This window comes from Cebus imitator, unplaced genomic scaffold (genome assembly GCF_001604975.1).
Source record: "Cebus imitator isolate Cc_AM_T3 unplaced genomic scaffold, Cebus_imitator-1.0 Scaffold918, whole genome shotgun sequence".
Taxonomy (NCBI): domain Eukaryota; kingdom Metazoa; phylum Chordata; class Mammalia; order Primates; family Cebidae; genus Cebus; species Cebus imitator.
Window position 1 is genome coordinate 316045 of NW_016108233.1, and position 18993 is coordinate 335037.

General features: G+C 42.2%; 2 long non-coding RNA genes, 1 other non-coding gene and 1 pseudogene across 5 annotated transcripts in view; 2 read left to right on the forward strand and 2 right to left on the reverse strand.

The window, feature by feature from the left end:
• The first annotated feature begins 877 nt into the window (after nt 1-877).
• Nucleotides 878-5011, forward strand: LOC108298205 (annotated as a pseudogene). Its single transcript, XR_001822484.2, has 2 exons — nt 878-897; nt 2844-5011. The product of XR_001822484.2 is annotated as a heterogeneous nuclear ribonucleoprotein U-like protein 1 (transcript).
• Nucleotides 5012-5666: 655 nt separating this feature from the next.
• TRNAI-UAU lies at nt 5667-5760 on the reverse strand. Its single transcript has 2 exons — nt 5723-5760; nt 5667-5702 (listed from the first exon to the last, which is right to left on the reverse strand). It is a non-coding gene; the product is annotated as a tRNA-Ile (tRNA).
• Nucleotides 5761-5769: 9 nt separating this feature from the next.
• The window catches only part of LOC108298213, a 26852-nt gene continuing 13628 nt past the window's right edge, over nt 5770-18993 (forward strand). The window contains exons 1-2 of one of the 2 annotated variants that reach the window (XR_001822493.2): nt 5770-5938; nt 15564-15805. This is a non-coding gene — a long non-coding RNA (uncharacterized LOC108298213). Of the gene's footprint in view, nt 5939-11983; nt 14219-15563; nt 15806-18993 lie in introns of those variants that run through there. The other variant, XR_001822491.2, reaches the window with a different exon arrangement.
• Nucleotides 17423-18993, reverse strand: part of LOC108298214 — a 15421-nt gene continuing 13850 nt past the window's right edge. Inside the window, exon 3 of the long non-coding RNA XR_001822495.2 lies at nt 17423-17599. This is a non-coding gene — a long non-coding RNA (uncharacterized LOC108298214). The remainder of the gene's footprint in view (nt 17600-18993) is intronic.

An 18993-nucleotide genomic window follows, 5' to 3' on the forward strand; every position in this document is an offset into this window, starting at 1 on the left:
GCTGATTAGCAGGGATGTCTGCATTGCTAAATGCCAGAGTGCTCACCTAGGAAACTGGGGGAAATTACTTTCCGCAATGATTCCCCCAGGAACTAAGGGTGTATACTTTAGGGGTTGCTTTTGCCTGAGTATGTCAGAGCATTAACTTAACCAAAGCTTAAAAAATAGGTTTACTTTTTGTTTTAAGAAGAACCTTGGTACTAGGCAATGTAAAGCTTGTTAAGGGGTTCCAGGAAGTTGTAAAGACAGATTCTGTCTAGCCTCCCATTCCTCCATTTCTATCATATGGCTTTTATCTTCTGGCTGGCACAATTATTGCTCAGTTATTTAATCAGCATTCTAAGTACAGAGGAAAAGGGGAAAATAACAAAGAAAAAGAGATTGTAAAGAGAGACTACATACATACATAATTCAGGAAAACAAATCTTTTACAGAAATACCCATCAAATATTTGAATAGACTGGTAAAATTATGTTACTTGGCCATCTCTAAATGCAAAGTTGACTAAGGAATATTACTTTTACTGGGCCACATTTCTTTCCTCAAGATAATTTAATCAGGCAACTAGCTGTTTACATGGAGAATTATGTGATGGATAACTCCCATTTGATCAGTTGCTTCAGAATGAATAAGACTTTGAGAGAAAATACAAGGGTAAAGACTGTTCTCCACCTGTGTTCCTAGAATACAAAAACCTGTCCTAAAAGCTTTTCTTTATCTGAGCTCCATCTCAAAAAAGAAAATCTAAATTGTCTGGCAGAGTGACTGATCTATCATGATATTGAATTAATTATTTAGTCATTAAGGCTGACTCAGGTTAGATGATGGATAAGGAAATCAAGCCTAGCTGCAATAAATACTTAAATCAAAAGCCATAATGAAAGTATATGTAGACAGGTAAGTACGAGGTGAGCTGGGGAATGTTGCATGAGTTGAGACATGAGCAAGTGAAGTGTTGACATGTACTTGAACCCTCAGAGCTGGGCAGGCCTTGCGATGTTAAGGTGTTCTGCTTCCACTGTATACCACTTCTTTTGACACAGCTGGGGTAGACCTGGGGTTTCTGGGTACTGTGCTCTCTGAACACAAGAACGTCAGTATCAGAAGGAAAGTACTGACTCTAGGCCAGTATCTCAGTGTCATTAAACATTCCCAGAAAACTTTATTCAGTCAGAGCACTATCATAATAATAAATGAACCTGCATTTAAATAGTTTAATTTTCAATCTCTTGGGACAATAATTTCCTTGCAGAAAGGACAGTTGTTCTACAATAATATGACATTGCTTCTAATGACACCATGATCAGTCTTCATAAGTGAGGGCAAAGATAGGTGTGACCCATGGCTTAAAACGTATCTTGAACTTGTGGCAGAAAACGACCATAAGAAAAGGCATAAATGCAGACTCTTTCACCTTTATTAATCAAGATAATGATGACAGGAAAGAAAAGAAACAAAAGGTCCTACTTCCATTTCTGTATATGAAGAATAGTATAATTCTGCACTATTCTTGTTTGTGTTAAACAAACTCAAACCGCATTCTTAGGAAAATTTCAATGTAATAATACATGTGCCCTAATTATTTACAAAAAAAATAAATATTTAAAAAATAATGTTCTTTAACTTTATTACTAAATTTTTTACATTATTATTTTTATTCTATAAAAGATTCTAATAGCTCACCAAAGAGGACATATGAATGGCTATTAAGCACATGAAAAAAAAATCTCAGCATCATTAGTCATTCAGGCAATGCAGCTGACGGCCACAGTGAGTACCACTTTGTACCCACCAGCATGGCTACTTTAAAAAAATGCAGGACAGACAATAACAAGGTTGGTGAGAATTCGGAAAATCTGGAACCCTCATCAGTGCTTGTGGAAATGTAAAATGGAGCAGCCTATTTGGAAAGCAGCTCCTTTAAGATAGTCATAAATTTATCATATGACTCTGCAATTCTATTCCCAGGTATCCAAGAGAAATGAAAACACGTCACACAAAATTTGTATGTAAATGTTCAGAGCAGTATTGTTCATATTAGCTAAAATAGGGATACCACCCAAATGTCCATCAACTGGTGAACAGAGAGGTAAAAGGAGAATATCCATACAATGAAATACTACTTAGCAATAATAAGTAACAAATTACTGATACCTGCTACAATATTGATGAATTTCAAAAACACTATGTTAAGTGAAAGAGTCCAGATGCAGAAGACCACATATTACTTATTTCATTTAAACAAAATATCCAGAAAATGGAAATCTATAGAGACAGAAAGTAGATTAGAGATTGCCTGGAGCTAGGTAAAATTGACTGTAAATGGGCATGAGGGAAAGATTGGAAATCTCTCCTTTGGGAAGATGTGGTTTAAAACTGATTCATAATGATAATTGCACAACTCTGTAAGAAAATTGTACAGTTAAAATTAGTGAATTTTATGGTATGTAAATTACACCTCAATGAAACTGTTAACAAAATAAGAAGTAGTCAGTAAAGGTCTCTCTAAAGAGGTGACAGTTGAGCTATGACTCAAATGATTACAAAGTTCTGATATGTTAGCATCACCTTTGTGATAGGATTAAGACTTGAAAGCACAGGGTATACCAAAAGTAAAAGGCCTGAAGCAGGAATGAGCTTGGGGTGTCAGAAAAACAGAAAGAAGGACTGTATGGTGGTGACAAACTGAGGGAGGAAAAGAATGGCAGAGGATAACCTCAGACAGGGTGTGGTGTTTCACACCTGGGTCCCAGTACATTGGGAGGCTGAGGCAGGAAGAACACTGGAGGCCATGAGTTCAAGACCAGCCTAGGCAACACAGCAAGACTCCGTCTAGAGTATAGATTCCAGAGTTGAAAGAGGTCTTATGAAGAAAATCAGGGGCGGGGGTACTTGAGCACCAAGAGGATAGGAGTGGCCGCTCTCCTTAGCCTCCTCATGAGAGGATGAAGATGACTTTATGATACCCTTGTTACTATTGACACATATAACTGTGATCTTCACTTCAAGGTGGCCCGAGATCAGAGTAGTGACTATCCGTTCACAATTGAGGGCTTTGCATACCTGTGGTCAGGAGCCCGAGCCAGCTAAGGGGTCAGATGGAGCTGTGTTGCTCTGAGATGAAGATCAATGAGGAAATCTCCAGGAAGCACCTTCCATCTACAGAGCCTGACACTACCATGGTCCATATCAGCTGGTCCCTGGATTCCTGCAGCACCCAGCTAGGGGAAGCGTCTTTCTCCTACAGCTATGGCGACACTGGGAAGAAGTCCGCCAGTAGCCAGTTTGAAAACTGCAGAGACAAGTTTGCAGAGAACTATGTGATTGGCTGCTTTTTGGACTTTTAATGTGGAAATGACGTGGAACTTTCCTTTACCAAGAACGGAAAAGTGAATGGGCATTGCCTTCCGAATCCAGAAGGAAGCCTTCGGGCGAGGTCCGGCCCTCTATCCTCATGTCCTGGTGAAGAGTTGCGCAGTAGAGTTCAACTTCACACAGAGGGCAGAGCCCTACTGTTCTGTCCTCCTGTGGCTTACCTTTAGCCAGCACCTGCGCTTTAGTGAGCAGATCGAGGGCACAGTTGGACCAAAGAGCAAGGCAGAATGTGAGATTCTGATGATAGTGGGCCTGCCTGCTGGTGGCAAGACCACACTGGCCATCAAACATGCAGCCGCCAACCCTTCCAAGAAGTACAACATCCTGGGTACCAATGCCATCATGGATAAGATGCGGGTGACGGGCCGCCAGCGGAACTCTGCTTGCAGCTGGGACGTTCTAACCCAGCAGGCCACCTAGTGCCTCAATCGGATCATTCAGATTGCTGCCCGCAAGAGACGCAACTATATCCTAGATAAGACAAACGTTTATGGGTCAGCCCAGAGACGAAAAATGAGACCATTTGAAGGCTTCCAGCACAAAGCTATTGTAATTTGTCCTACTGACCGGACCTAAAAGGCCGAACCATAAAGCGAACCAACGAGGAAGGGAAGCATCTCCCAGATCATGCGGTCTTAGAAATGAAAGCCAGCTTCACATTGCCAGATGTTGGGGACTTCCGGGATGAGGTTCTGTTCACTGAGCTGCATCGGGAGGAAGCAGACAAGCTAGTGACGCCGGACAACGAGGAAGGCCGCAAGGCTGGGCCACTGCCTGAAAAGCGCTTCGACAACCAACCGAGGTGGCGGTGGCTTCCAGCACGACTGAGGACCACCTGAAGGCAGCCGTGGCAGCTTCCAGAACTGAGGGCGAGGCAGCGGTGGAGGAGGCAACTACCGAGGAGGTTTCTAGAGCCGCGGAGATGGTGGCAACAGCCAGAACCGCTGGGGTAGCAACAACCGGGGTAACAACTCCAACAACAGAGGCGGCTATAACCAGGCTCCCCAGCAACAGCCGCCACCACAGCAGCCTTCGCCACCTCAGCCACCACCCCAGCAGCCACCGCCACCACCCAGCTACAGCCCTGCTCGAAACCCCCAGGGGCTTGTACCTACCATAAGAACAGCAGCATCCCTGGCTCAAGCACCAATACCAGCCCAATACCAGCATCCCTACCGTCAGCAGCCACAGCCCTCCACAGCTGAGCTACAGCCACCCTACAACCAGGGAGGTTACAGCCAGGGCTCCACAGCCCCACCACCTCCACCTCCACCACCACCTGCCTACAGCTTGGGAGCTACGGCGGTTACAACCCGGTCCCCTTACCCCCACCACCACCTCCACTGCACAGACCTACCCTCGGCCCAGATGTGACCAGTATCAGCAGTATGCCCAGCAGTGGAACCAGTACTATCAGAACCAGGGCCAGTGGCCGCCATTCTACGGGAACTACGCCTATAGGAGCTACTCTGGGAACACACAGAGTGGCACAAGCCACAGTAGCCAGTGTAACCCAGGGGCTCCCGGAGGCCTCTGCCGGCTTCCTCCACCAGCGCCGGCCTCGGCCTCTCCTCCGCCCCGGCCAGATCCCCTGGTGCTGGGGCTATCCCAGGGCTTCCTCTCTCCAGCCCACTGAGGGGCTTCTTCCCCCTTAGAGGGCCAGGTATTTTTCTCTGGATTCAAACAGGTAACAACGACCATTTATTTCCTGTTTGTCCCCACCTCCCCAACCTTCCACCTGCTGCTCTTCCTACCTGCTTCGTTTTTGACTAAACAATGACCCCCCACCTTGGTCATACCTTGAGGCTACAGTGACTGAGGGGAGAAGCCCTTCCTGTTCACTCTCCGAACCCTGCTCCAGCCCTCAGCTTCCCAGACCCTCAGGAAGTTCGTTGTAAATTCTCCCAGGAGCTGTTCTACTGTCTACTGGGAAGGAGGGAAGGAGGGAAGGAAGGAAGGAAGGAAGGAAGGAAGGAAGGAAGGAGGGAGGGAGGGAGGGAGAGAAAGAAAGGAAAGAAAGAAAGAAAAGAAAAAAGAAAAGAGAAAAGAAAGGAAAAGAGACGAGACGATGTTCTTTACTTGAGGTCGGCATGCAAAGTGGAGACAGAAGGGTCCACCTAAGTCTGCAGCGCAAGGGATTTCCTTGGTGTTTGGCGTTGCTTGATTCTAAAAGGGCTAAGGAAACCAATAACAATACAGTCTGTACGCAACTCCAAACACGTTAAAGACGGTGTAGTAGGATTACAGGGGGAAAGTCACTTCAAGTGGTGCTTTCTTGGGTTGGAAAACAATGCTCCAGGTGAGGCTCGAACTCACAACCTCGGCATCACTCGCGCACATACTGCCATATAAGTACCGCGCGCTAACCGATTGCGCCACTGGAGCACCCGGCTGCCACTTCCGGTCATTCGTTACACGGCCTACACGGGAACCTCGGGCGTGTTCGCTCCGGTCTTCACAGCACGGGTTACCCGGGCGCGCGCCCTGAGTGTCGGGGCCGCCTCTGGCCCGGACGCGTGCGAAGGCGGACCGGGTTCAGCTGCGGACTCCACGGGAGCCCCTGGTACCGAAAGCGCGGAGCCTACTTTGCGGAAGCGAAAGCAAATACTTCTTTCCAAGGTGACTTGGGAAGGGCGGACGCTCGCTCCGCCTCCGGCGTTCTCGGAGGACCCAGGGGCGGCCGTGTGGGCGGGCGGGCGCCGCTGCGGCGCGGCTTCCCGAGCCCTCCCTGGCCTCTCCCTGGGTCCCCCTCTCTGCGTCCGAGCAGCTCAGCCTCTGCGCGCGGAGTGCGGGTGGGGGAGTCCCCGAGAGGATCACGAAATCCTTCGAGCGGGATTTACCACAGCCATTCTGTTCTGTTCCGTTCCGCTCGCGTCCGTTCCTGCTTCACAAAAGTGCTCGAAACCGAAGGACGCAGCCACTGGAAGGAAGTGGCGCTGCGCTCTCCGCGGCTAAAGACTGCGAGGAGCAGCCCTGCAGCGGGGCCCCATTTCTTCCCGGGGACCTGGGAGCTGAACCTCTCTGGGCCAAAGCATCCGAAGCAGGCCCGGGACCGGGCTCGGAAACGCTGGGTGTCTACGCTGCGTTAAACTAGGTTTTGCAGGAAATGTAGACATTTTCTGTAGCACAGGCTAAAGACCTGTGCTTCAGAGGGTTTGCGAGCAGAGGATGGGGACAGGGCTATCTCTAGCAGGCGCGTGTGCTTTACACGGAGTATCGGGCGTCTTTCTTATGGATGGACAATGTGGAACGGAAGGAGAGATTTAAGGCAGAATTAGCTGGCCTTTTAATGCCAGGTTTTTGTTGTTTTTTTTTTTTTTTAATAAAAACTATGTATTTAAGGGGCACAACATGATGTTTTGATACATGTACACAGTTAAATGATTTCTACAGTCAAGCTAATTAACATAATACATCTCTTCACAGTTAGTATTTTGTGTAAGTGGTAAGAGCACCTGAAGTGTACTCGCAGCGGTTTCCAGTGCTCAAGGCAGTATTAACTATAGTTATGCTCTGCATGACGTCCCTAGACTTATTCATCCTACAGAACTGCAACTTTGTACACTTTGACCAACATCTCAAACATTTCCACACGTCCCCACCCCTGGTAACCACTGTTCTACTCTGCTTCTATGTATTTGACTCTTTTAGAATCCACATATGAGATAACCAGTATTTTTCTTTGTGTGTCTGGCTTGTTTGACTTAGCTTAATGACATTCGGGTTTATCCATGTTGCAAATAGGATCTTGTTTTTTAAGGATGAATAATATTCTATTGTGTATAGATACCACATACACTTTATCCATTTGTTGGTGGACAGACACTTAGGTTGATTCCATATCTGGGCTATTGTGAATAATGTTTCAATGAATATGGGCATGCAGTTATCACTTCAAGATCTTGATTTTATTTCCTTTGGGGATGTGAACCCCCAAAATTTGAGACAGGTCTCAGTTAATTTAGAAAGTTTATTTTGCCAAGGTTGAGGACGCACCTCGTCACACAGGCTCAGGAAGTTCTGACTACAAATGCCCAAGGTGGATGGGGCACAGCTTAGTTTTATACATTTTGGAGAGACAGGAGAACATCAATCAATATATGTAAGAAGTACATTGGTTCTATCCAGAAAGGCAGGACGAAGCAGGGAGGGGGCTGCCAGGTTACAGGTAGGTGAGAGACAAATGGTTGCATTCTTCTGAGTTTCTGATAAACCTTTCCAAAGAAGGCAATCAGAGTTTGCATCTGTCTCAGTGAGCAGAGGGAAGACTGAGTAGAATGGGAGGCAGGTCTGCCCTGAGCAGTTTCCAGCTTGACTGTTCCGTTTAGCTTAGTGATTTGCAGGTGCAAGATATTTTACTTCCGTAATATATACCCAGAAAAGGGACTGCTGGATCATAGGGTGGTTCTATTTGTAATTTTCTGAAGTACGGTCATACTACTGTTTTCCGTAAAGGCAGTACTAATTTGCATTCCCACCCACAATATAAAATATCAAGTGGATTTAAAAAAAAAGAAGTTCCCTTTTCTCTACATTGCCAACACTTGTTATTTTTTATATTTTTTAAATGGTTATTCTTGCAGGTGTGAGGCGATGTCTCATTGTGGATTTGATTTGCATTTCTGTAATGATTAGAGATGTTGAGCATTTTTTGGCCATTTTTATGTCTTCTTTGGGAAAATATCTCTTCAGTTTCTTTACCTATTTTTTTTTTAATCAGATTTGGTTTCTTGCTTTTGAGTTGTATGAGTACCTTATATATTTTGGATATTAACTCCTTATCAGATATATGGTTTACAAATATTTTCTCCCAGCCAATCGTTGCCTTTTCATTTTGCCCATTGTTTTCTTTTCTGTGCAGATTTTTCGTTTGATGTAGTCTCACTTGTTTACTTTTGCTTTTGTTTCTTGAGCTTTTGGTGTCCTTTCCAGGAAATCATTACGAAGGCCAGTGTCAGGGAGGTTTTCCCTTGTGTTTTCTTCTAGGAGTTTTACAATTTCAGGTCTTCTGTTTAAGTCTTTAACCTATTTCGAGTTAAATTTTATATAAGGTGTAAGAAAAGGGTTTAGTTTTATTATTTTAAATGTGGGTTCCCAGTTTTCCCAGCACCATTTATTGAAGAGGCCATCTTTTCCCGGCTGTGTATTCTTGTGACCCGTGTCAAATGTCAGTTGACTGTAAATGTGAGGATTTATTTCTGGGCTCTCTATTTTGTTCCATCAGTCTATGTGTCTGTTCATGTCAGTGCCATGCTGTTTTGATTGCTATAGCTTTGTATAGTATATTTTGAAGTCAGGTAGTATGATGCCTCCAACTTTGTTCTTCTTTCTCAAGATTGCTTTGGCTATTTAAGGTCTTTTGTGGTTTTATACAAATCTTAGAATATTTTTATTTCTGTGGAAAATATTGAAATTTTGATATTGTGTTGAATCTGAATATTGCTTTGAGTATTATAGACATGTTAACAATATTATTTCTATCTATAAATCTTTTCATTTAATTTTCGTCTTCAGTTTCTTTTATCAGTGTTTTACAGTTTTCAGTTTATAAATCTTTTACATCCTTGGTTAAATTTATTCCTAAGTATTTAAATTTGTGTACCAATCATAGTTGATATTTTTAAAAATTTCTTTTTAGACAGATTGTTGCTGGAGTAAAGAAACACAACTGACTTTTGTATGTTTGTTTTATATCCTACAACTTTATTGAATTTATTTATTAATTTTAATAGCTTTTTGGGTGGAGTTTTTAGAATTTTCTACGTATGGAATTATACCACCTGCAAACAGTTTTACTTCTTTTTCAATTCAGATGCCTTTTATTTCTTTTTCTTGTCTAATTGCTTTTGCTAGTACTTCCAGTGCTATGTTGAATAGAAATGGAGATAATGGTAGGCTGGGCATGGTGGCTCACGCCTATAATCCCAGCACTTTGGGAGGCCAAGGTGGGTGGAGCACGAGGTCAAGAGATCAAGACTATCCTGGTCAACATGGTGAAACCCTGTCTCTACTAAAAATACAAAAATTAGCTGGATGTGGTGGCACACGTCTGTAGTCCCAGCTACTCAGGAGGTTGAGGCAGAAGAATTGCTTGAACCCAGGAGGTGGAGGTTGTGGTGAGCCAAGATCATGCCATTGCACTCCAGCCTGGGTAACGAGCAAAACTCCGTCTCAAAAAAAAAAAAAAAAAAGGAAATGGAGATAATGGTAATCTATGTATTGCACCAGATCTTGGAGGAAAAGCTTTCAGTTTTTCCCTATTGATTATGATGTTGTGGAATATTCATAAATGGCCTTCATTGTGTTGAGGTAATTTTCTTCTGTACCTATTTTGTTGAGAGTTTTTATCATCAGTGGATGTTGAACTTTGTCAAATGCTTTTTCTGCGTCTATGATTATGCGATTTTTATCTTTCACTCTGTTAATGTGATATATCACATTGATAGATTTGGGTATTTTAAACCACCCTTGTATCCCAGGGATAAATTCCACTTCGTCACAGTGTATAATGCTTTTGATGTGTTGTTAAATTCAGTTTGCTATTATATTATTGAGGATTTTTGCATCTATGTTCACCCAGAGATATTGGCCTGTAGTCTAGTTTTCCTGTGGAGTCATTGTCTAGCTTTGATATCAGAGTGATATTACCTCTACTTCTCTTTTTTTTTTTTTTTGGAAAGGTTTAAGAAGGATTGGTATTATTATTATTTTTAATATATGGTAGAATTCAGCTCTGAAACCATCTGGTCTTGGGCTTCTCTTTTTTGGGAGGTACTATGGTTTGTATGTGGTTTGTCCCCACCAAAACTCACACTCAAATTTAATTGCCAATGTAATGGTGCTAATAGGTGGGACTTTTAAAAGGTATTTGGATCATGAAGGGATTAATGCAGTCTCACTGGAGTGAGATCTCATTCCCTTGGGACTGAGTTAGTTATCATGAGAATAGGTTATTATAAAGTGAGGCTGCCTTTTGTGTTTTGTCTCTTTGTACACCCATTTCCCCTTTGTTCTTCTTTCCACCATGAGTTGAAGCAGCACAAGGCCCTTGCCAGATGGGATGCTTTCTTATGGACTTCGCAGCCTACCAAACTGAGCTAAATAAACCTCTTTTACCATCTTAAAATAAATTGCTTGCCCTCAAGTATTTTGTTAAAGCAACACAAAACAGACTATGACAGGAGGTTTTTAAAAATTATTATTACTTCAGTCTCCTTATTTGTTATCAAAATGTTTAGGCTTTCTAGTCTTGATTCAGGCTTGGTAAGCTGTTTATTCTAGGAATTCATCCATTCCTTCTAGGTTATTTAATTTGTTGACCATATAATTGTTCATAATAATTGATCTTTTCTGTTTCTGAGGTATCTGTTGTAATGCCCTCTTTCATTTTTTATTTTATTTATGAATCTCTCTTTTTTCCTTTAGTTATCTAGCTAAGGATTTTTTGTTTATGTTTAAAAAAACTCTTTATTATTTTTCTATTTTTTCTAGTCTCTGATTTATTTCTGTACTGAACTTTATTATTTTCTTTCTTCTGCTAACTTTGGATTTAGTTAGTTGTTCTTTCCAGTCTTTTGAAATCTGAGTTATTTATTTGAGAGATTTCTTTTTTAATGAAGGCATTTGTCACTATAAACTTCCCTATTAGGATTGCTTTTGCTATATCTGATAAGTTTTGATAAGTTGTATTTTCTTTTTTATTTGTCTGAAGATTTTTGTTTTGATCTCCTACTGAACCAGTGGTTGTTTAAGATTATGTTATTTAGTTTCTATATGTTTGTGAATTTTACCATGTTCTTGCTGTTAATTCCTAGTTTCATTCCATTCTGTTTGGAAAAGACATGTGGTATGATTTGTCTTTTTGAATTTGTTGAGACTTGTTTTGTTACTTCACATATGATCTATCCTGGAAAATGTTCCATGTGTGCTTCTGAAATGTTCTCCTGCTATTGAGTGAAAAGTTCTAAATATGTTTCATAGGTCTATTTGGTCTATAGTGCTTTTCAAGTTAGCTGGTTATTGATTTTTCTGTCCACATGCCACATGTTCTATCCATTATTCAAAGTGGGGTATTGAAATCTATTACTATTGTATTGTCAGTTGGTCAGCTTGACAGTGTCCCATAAGTCCCTTAAGCTATGTTGACTCTTTTTCAATTTTTCTTTTTTCTCCTCTGATTGTATGATTTTTAATGACCTGTCTTCAAGTTCACTGATCCTTTTCTTCTGCTTGGTCTAGTCTGCTGTTGAACCCCGCTATTGAATTTTTACTTCAGTTATTGTATACTTAACACTGTGATTTCTGTTTGTTACTATGTAATTTTTTAAACTCTTTGTTGAAATTCTCATTTTGTTCATGAATTTATCTTTTGACCCCAGTGAGCATCTTTTTTTTTTTTTTTTTTTTTTTTTTTGAGACAGAGTCTCACTCTGTTGCCCAGGCTGGAATGCAGTGGCCAGATCTCAGCTCACTGCAAGCTCTGCCTCCCAGGTTCAAGCGATTCTCGTGCCTCAGCCTCCCGAGTAGCTGAGATTATGGGTGTGTGCCACCATGCACAGCTAATTTTTTTGGTATTTTTAGCAGAGATGGGGTTTCACCATGTTGATCAGGCTGATCTTGAACTCCTGACCTAGGCCCACCTCAGCCTCCCAAAATGCTAGGATTGATTACAGGCCTGAGCCACCGCACCCAGTCCAGTGAGCATCTTCATGACCATTATTTTGAATTCTCATATGTGGTAAATCATTTATCTCCATTTCATTACAGTCAATCTCTGGAGAGTTGTCTTTTTCTTTTATTTAGAGCACATTTTTATATTTCTTCACTTTTCTTGATCCTGTATTGGTTTCTTCACATTAAACAACCACCTCTCTCAGTCTTCACAGACTGGCCTAATATAAAAGAGACTTACCAGTTAGTCCAGCCAGAGATCCTGCCTGGGTCCCCCTCAAATCTTCATGGTCATCTAGACCATCATCTTTGTTCTTAGTGGCCCCCAGAGGGCTAGAGTATGCCAAGTCCCATTAGTATCCTAAAACGGGCAAGACAGGAGCCAGTCCCTCATGTAGCAGCTGGAAAAGTTGGGATGTTAGATAGGTAGTCCAATCCTTTCTCTCCTCAAGCAGAAGCTGTGAGCTGGAATTTATCATCATTTGCTCAGCACTGAGCCAGGAAGGATAGCTGGGGCAAATGCCTGCACTCTCAAAGTACACACTTTTCAAACCGTTGCTTTGCTATCTGTCACCTCCAGGGGCTTAGCAAATGCTAGCCAATAACTCTGAGAGACAGGCACTTTAACTGTAGGCTTGTTTCTGTCTCTGGAATGAGCCCCAGAAAGGAGGTGCCCACATACCTATTCGTCCTGGTGACAAAGCGAGACTCCATCTCAAAGAAAAAAAAAATACACAAAAATCATCCCAATTTCCTAGAGCTTACATTTAGTAAACATCAACAGAGATTTTTAGCAACAGTCTGGTTTTTCAGCTTATGTTCATTTGCCCACTTATTTGGTAATTCCTTCATCGGCATTATATATCTTAACATCATTCTGGTAGAGTGCAAAGGATGTAGTATATCCCATTGCTCTTTAACACATAACTGGCTTCCACTTACATCTTCCCAGATATTTCCCAGATTATTCTGTGTTCTCTCTCAAGTGTCCTTCATTCTAGTACAGGAACACAGTATTCCTGCCTAGTCAGTATTAGAAATTAGAACTAAGGGCACAAGCTATAGTTTTAAGGGCATGCATGTGCCAAGAGGAACAGAGCCATGCTGTATTGAAGGGTATGGGGGTGACATTTTTAAGACATGGGGAGCAAGGTAGGATCTCACAATTGGGGGACAGAGTTCGCATACTTAACCATGTCACTAAATTTCCTGCCAATAGGGAGAGAGGCAGGAATCACAGGGTTCTACTGTTGAGGAGAAGGCTAGGATGGGCCTCGGTGTAAAAAGGTACTGTTGAACACAGAGTGTAAGCAAACGATGAAAGCTGAAGAACATTTCTGGCAGGCAGAAACAGAAAGAAGGTTAAGAGAAAAAATGGAAAGTAACCTGGGAACATAAGCAGTAGAAGTGAAAAAAAAGGCTGTGATTCCAGGGGAGAATTCAGGAGGGGGAATGTTGAGTCTACAGAACATCAGAAAAAATTTTTACTTCTCTTGACATCACCAAGGAATGTATTTGACATGTGGTGTGGCTTATTATTTTTCCTTGCTGTTAACAGATACTCATTTTGATCCTGCTACATGTAAAGCACTGTGACAAATGTGGTGGGAAATTAAGAATTCAGGCTGATTGTCCTCTAGGGACTTTTAATCTAGATGGAGAGACAAGATATATGCCCAGGAAAAGCTTAGTAGCAATACAAGGATGTGTATGATTGTGTTCAAGTAAGTGATTCAAATAAGAAGATCAAAGAGAAAGATCTCAGTTCTTACTGGTGAGGGACACAGGGTCAGTCTGTGACCCCAAAAGGATTTGGTTGGGGTATGAGAAGGAGGGAAAGTCCTGGAAACTAAGTAGGAGTCAAGACAAGGAGACTGGCGTTAGTGAGTGTTTAAGAATGGAAGAAATCCCAAAGGGACTGAGAAAATCTAAGTCATTTGACCCCTTTTATTTTTTTTACCCAGTGCTTGTTTGTGTGAAGCCTGGAATAATTAGACTCTATGACATTCTAACCCTCACCTGCACTCTCACTGGTTCTGCCATTCTGTGGTTGGCCTTCAACCTCTTGACCTGAGTGAAGACAGACATCTCAGGCAGTTCCCTACTCTGCTCAGTGCTCTCTTTGTAATCTGCAGTGGTGAGGTCACATGTTGGATTCTTCTATCTAAATCAAGTGAGGGTCCAGCTCCAATCCAGTCCATTCCAGAAATTGTCAGTGTCTTTTTCTGCCCTAGTATACCTGAAGGAAACATTCCTACTAGTAGTAGTGGCTCATTTCAAAGCATATCGTATCCAGGGGCCCTCTAGGGATACCAGCTCAGGTAGACTCATTATTCTAGTTATTTTCGCAGAATTCTTCTGCCTCTACTCCTAAGCTTCCCCTGAGCTGCCCTTCGTTCCTGCCTTAAAGCTCTTAAACTGCATCTTTTAGCTCTCTGGGCACTCAGACTCAGGAGGGAGGTGTAGAGCTGTTAGCCTTTCTTCTCTCTTCTTCCCTAATTTAGACTACTTCATATTTGGTCAAGTTTTCATGATTAGCGCCCTTCCTCTCTCCTTCCTGAGCTTCATACTCCTGGCCTTCCCTGTTTCTTTCATGATACCTGGAAATGCACCTTATCTGTGCAATCACCTTTATCCTTATCAGTAAGGAATAGGAGGAAGGGGGTTCCATCAATAGTCCTGGTTCTGGGCACGGTGGCATTTCATTAGACATAGTGTCTTGGAAACTGCTCAGGGACAGCTAAGGAAAAGGAGGATCCAGTGGGGGGTGGGGGGGAAAGAAACTAAAGTAGGAGGAGCTAAAATGACAACTTAAGGTTCTGGGAATTACCCTTAGGCAGTAGACTAAGCTAGGTGATGAGTCATCACCTTTTTTCCTTTTTTTTTGAGTAACAGTTATCTGTGTGTGCCTTGCATTACTGCTGCACTCTGCATACTTTGAAAGTAAATAAGTTGCAAAAGAAAGTGAAAATCACCCTTCTCTGCCTGTCTTTCATCCTTTTATGCAGTGCCACACTATTTCTCTCATCTGGTAAGTGTTCTTGGGGCTTTTAGAGTAGAAGTTGGGGTAGGTCCTGAATCTAGGACCATCATATCTATCAATTTCAACTGTTTCCCTTGAGCACTGTTAGTTTCTAGGCATGTATTTGATACATTGGCTTCTCATTTGCTCATCACAGCTGTTCTTACTCTACGTTAGAATTCTGCCTTCATAGAAGGCAAAGAATCGATTTCTCTTATAAATTCTGTTAGAACCACATCTTGGAAGTAAGCGGATTTGTAAAATAAATTGTAGTCGGGCAAGGACTGGGATAAAGAAATGAGATCAATAGAGTAACCTGCACTTAATTTTTTATTTTTTACTTTCTATTTTTTTTCCTGATCTCCTACCACCAGCATAAGCCGTACTTTAGGCTCCTGAACAACATTCTCATTTGTTAAACCTGTTTGAAATGTAATTTTTAAATAAATATCAAGTGTTGTAGTCATTTTCATCTTCTTTGTCATTCTTCCTTCAGGAATTCTCTGCTTCTTCAGCTGTCTTCCTTGTTGGCTTTGATGTGCACTATTGCAACCAATCCAAGTTTAACCAGTGCAAATACCAGTAACCAAAGTGAATCCAATATCAAACAGAGAGGAAACTGGGTAGGGTTGGCTAGGCTGACCTTGGCAGTGGTGACAAGGCTAACTTCTGAAAGTTCATGCCTAGCCTGTTGTTCGAGACTTCATAGCCACACACACACTGTTGTTTAACTACTACGTAAGACTGAAGAGAGTTGGCCTTTTACTAACCATTGTTCAAATATGGATTAGGAGTCTAAAAACCTGGGTTTTCACAGGAGAGAAGACACAGTTGGGTGTATGAAAGTGAATGAATCTTTGGCTCTTGGAGACTGATAATGAAAAACTTTGTCCTCACCTTGAAGACTCCCTAGGTCCATCCCACCCACTTACTGTTATTTGTGGTCCCTGGCAGGATTTTCTAATAGTAACAAAGCTTTTTCTTCACCTATGAGGCCTGAGTTTTGATAAAAACTCTCTGCCCTCTGGGAGTTTCATGACTGGGATCTTTTCACTTCTGCATTATTTAGGATTCTTTTGGTTATAGGAAAGAAAACCTTATCCAAACCATCTTAAGCAACAACAAAAGAATGAATTTATGGGAAACATGGAAGAATAGCTCATCATCTCAGAGGAAGTTCTGGTGGGATCAGGTTACTCAAGAAACTTTGGGGACTAGCACCTGGAACTCCTGTCTCTCAGAATACTCCTCACCTCTCACCTCCACTTGTCTTGGAGGCTTCATTCTTTCAGTCACAGAAAATGTCAAGTGACATGGGCTCTGGCAGTCCTGAGGAAAGGGAAGGGTGGATCTCTCTCCTAACTTCAGTGTATGAAATCTAAGAGGTCTCATGGTCACACTTGGGGCGTTTCTCAATCTTATGGTCAGAGGCATGAGTCTGTTGCCAGAAGGGAGATAGGGGGGATGGTGGGAGGAGCCATATGCAATAACCTCTGCAAGGAGCACTGTTAAAACAGGAACTGGCAGTGCCCTGAGTACTGTGTCCTTCTGTTTTGGTGGAGTTTTTCATCCTTCTGATGTCTGACCTCATGAGAGGATGTTTATGAGGATGGGCAAAAATTGTTTCTATCAATGACATGGAGATAGAGCATGTGGAAGTCCTAGGAGTCAGATTCAACACTTTTAAGCAGAAAACTGAAGTCAGAATTATTAAGATTAAAATTCTGCCATTCCTACTAGTTGAAACAAAAATTAAAGACATACATTTCAAATTACAAACTGAGGAGGGCATTTTAGGTTTGTTAGGGACTAGAGAAGTAGATGTTGGGACTGAATTACAAATCTCAATGGAACATGAAGAAGCAACGCAATTAGGCCAAAATTCTTATAAACTGGGTGAAACATATGTAAACTGATGACCACATATTTTTGTTTTGTTTTGAGACAGGGTCTTGCTCCGTCCCCTGGGCTAGATAGAGCACGATGGCATGATCACGGCTCACTACAGCCTCAACCTCCGGGGCTCAGGCAATCTTCCTGCCTCAGCCTCCTGAGTAGCTGGGATCACAGGTGCACTCCACCATGTCTGGCTAGTTATTATTATTTGTAGAGACAGGTTGCCCAGGCTACTCTCAAACTCCTAGGCTCAAACGATCCTCTGGCCTCATTCTCCCAAAATGCTGGATTCTGGTACAAGCTGCATCCCGGGCTGCCCAAGTGTTCAAAGACCTAAGAGGGAACGGTGGGGAATAAAGAAAAGCACAGAGACAGACATATAGAAAGCTCGGCTAGGCAGTCCAGGAAAGTGAGGACGTCAGTCTCTCTGGCCCCGACCTGCCTCAGGTACTTTATTTTATATGTTTACAAAGCACATAGCAGGGGGAGGGTGCAGTTTCTTAGAACAGCCTGTGGTTGTGATTCTCATACTTCAGTTAACATACTTCAGCTAACAACTGTCTTGCAGCAAGGTCAGTGAGAGCTGGTTATCTCTCTCTAGGCCTCTCTGCTCTTCTCCGAGACACACACATTCTCCTATTACGGTTTCGCCACTCGAGTTCACCCAAAGTTCGCAGCAGCCTTGCTGCTGATCCCTCCAGAGCGGGTGGGCTACTCTGGCTTTCTACACGGGATTACATACATGAGCCACTGCACCCAGCTTGATGACTACATTTTTAAAGGAAAACAGAGTACTTGGCTGTTCATCTTCAAATGTTTTAGTTGACAGAGCAGATTAAAAATTATAATTTGGGGAAATTTTTTTAGACCAGCCTGGGTAACACAGTGAGACCCTGTCTGTATTATATATTTAAGAGAAAAAAAATTTACCCCACAGAGACATGCTAAAGACCCAGAAAAAAAAAAAAGGCCTTTGTGTACAGAAAGTGTGATAATTGCTTGATAATATGAGGATGCCACAGATATTAGTCATATATAGTATGTAACTAACAGGCTTGAGAAGTGACAGAGAAGCCAACTAAAACTGTAGAAACTCCTATACAATTAGGAAAAATACAAGAGAGATTGGACTATGTTACAGCCAATAACAACACTGATATTATTGCAGTTTCAGAAAATTGATAGATTCCTTTTCAAACCATTTTTACTGTTCAGCAAGGGTTAATGGAATTTCCTTATCCATAAATGTTAGTATGATCCTAAATTTCCCTTGCTTATTACTTTCAGTGAATCATCAAGGCTTGTCTTTTCCACCTCACCCAGGTCTCTGATTCCTTTCCTGAGCCCTCCCCACACCTGGCTGGCTGGACAAGGCCTTCTTCATTAGTGTCTATACTCAGGGGGCCTCTGTCTGTGGCTTCCCCTGACTTCTGCCTACCTTGCAGTGCGGCCAGACTCAATCTTCCTAAAATGCTGAGCTGAGGATGCTCTTAAAGTCTATTTTGCTTTCTTCTTGCCTGCAGAATAAAGTCCTTATCTTGATAGATATGATGTTTACAAGCTGGCACCAACCTATCTTTTAAAATGTTTAAATATTTTTATTGTGACACATGCCATATATGCCAAAAAGTATAAAAATGTATATATAAAGTTTGAAACATAAGAAACAAACCACCAGATCTAGGAAAAATATATATTGACAGTATATTAGAAGCCACTTGCATGTCCCTTCTACCTGCCTTTATATTTTATTTTTATTTTTATGTATTTATTTTTTGAGACAGAGTTTCGCCCTTGTTGCCCAGGCTGGAGTGCAATGGCATGATCTTGGCTCACTGCAACCTCTGACTCCTGGGTTCAAGCGATTCTCCTGCCTCAGCCTCCCGAGTAGCTGGGATTACAGGCATGGGCCACCACACCTGGCTAATTTTGTATTTTTAGTATAGATGGGTTTCTCCATGTGGGTCAGAGTGGTCTCAAACTCCCAACCTCAGGTGAATCCTCCTGTTTTTTTTTTTTTTTTTTTTTTT